A 1,845-nucleotide genomic window follows, 5' to 3' on the forward strand; every position below is an offset into this window, starting at 1 on the left:
CCCGCTGACAGGTCGGACCCACCAGCTATATCTTCGCACGCAAGGAAGTGCCTCGTTATTACGCACACAAAAATGAATACTCCCCTGCTAGCTGGGACCCAGCATAGCGGGAGGCTGACTTGTGGGCCTACTAAGTTGACGGGGACGGAGGGCTTTGTCAACTTAGTCAATATGAACGATTCTAGCTCCAGTGACCGTACGATGTCCATCCAATGGCTGTAGTGCTTCTTCAGCCTCTGGTCTTCTTGCTCCAGCCGCCCAAAACACCGCCGGTCGTGCCGCCTGCTCCTGCCTCCCATGGCCGGCTGTGCTGCCGCGGAGGCCTCACCGCCCCCTACTACTCCCACTGCTGGTCAGGCCATCCCTCCACTCACCCACTCCCCTTGTTATTCTGCGGCGACGGCAGCCTCACGCCGAAGCCGAACCAATGAACCCTTGTACACCTCTTCGCGTGGGCATCCACTGTCGCGTCTTCCCCGGCTCCACGTTGTCCCCTTCCTAGGCCTCGCCGTCGTCCATCGTCCTGGTGCTCTTGGTGCGGCGTGGTCAACATGGTCAAGGAACGACTTCCATCGGAAGAGTACTGTACGTGGAGAGGCTGACAGCTGGATCCACAGCTGCAGCAAGGAAGTGCCTCCTTATTACGCGGAAATAATGATCCCTCCACCTGACAGCAGGGACCCATCGGACGGGCCACCGTATTTCGTGAAAAAAATGTTTACCCCCTGACTGCTGGGACCCACCAGCTACATCTTCACACACAAGGAAGTGTGTCCATATTACGTGCAAAAAAAAAATGATTTGCCCCCCTGACTATTGGGACCCACCAGTTACATCTTCGCACGCAAGGAAGTGCCTGACAGTCGAGACCCACCTGGTCGAAGTGTACGTAGTGTTGTCATTCTGGTCGCAAACGTGTACGTACATACTGGTCGATGTAGAGGCGCGCACGTGTCGTAGTAGAGGCACGCATGCGTCGTAGTAGAGGCGCGCATGTAGCATGTACACGTATGTACAGCGGCCAGGGTGCAAGAAAGTAAATACGGCCACGTACGTACATACGGGCGGGGTCTCGAACGCCTACTCACGCATACGTACGACCAGGGCTCGTGTACATGGCTGGGGCGGAATGGAGAAACTACATCGTCGTCGTGTTCATGGGGAGCCAACCGGCTGGGTCGGAACGGAATGCATCGTGTTCATCGGGAGCCAACCAGCTTGGACGGAACAGCCGATGGAAACAAGGCATGTCGTATCGTAGAACAGACGAAACGGCCTTGTGTTTGACCGGCCACGGTCGAAACGGGATCATGTTCATCAGGAAGGGTCTGGTGTACCGCAAAACAGAGGAAACAGACTTCTGTTAGACCTCCTACGGTCGAAACGTGGTCCTGTTGATCGGGAGGGGTGTGGCATACCGAAAACGGAGGAAATGGACTTGTGTTGGAGCACTACGGTCGAAACGGGGGTCTTGTTCATCGAGAGGAGTGTGGCGTACCGCAAAATGGGACTCCACAAGATATTGTTCATCTCCACCGTCGACCTCCTCCAGCCTCCACGGGCTACTGTTCATCCACCGTCGACCTCCTCCAGCCTCCACCTACGACTGTTCATCCACGGGCTCCTATTCATCCAGCCTCCACCGCACGCTCCTCCACCGGCTACTGTTCAACCAGCCCTCTCCACGAGGTTCTGTTCAACCACCCCTCCATGGGCTACTGTTCATCCAGCCCTCCACCGGCTACTGTTCAACCAGCCCTCCACCGGCTACTATTCAACCTTCCCTCCACGGGGTCCTGTTCATCCACGCCCAACTGGCTCGATATATCGGGGTCCTGTTCATCC

The sequence above is a fragment of the Triticum aestivum genome, chromosome 7B (assembly GCF_018294505.1).
Source record: "Triticum aestivum cultivar Chinese Spring chromosome 7B, IWGSC CS RefSeq v2.1, whole genome shotgun sequence".
NCBI lineage: Eukaryota > Viridiplantae > Streptophyta > Magnoliopsida > Poales > Poaceae > Triticum > Triticum aestivum.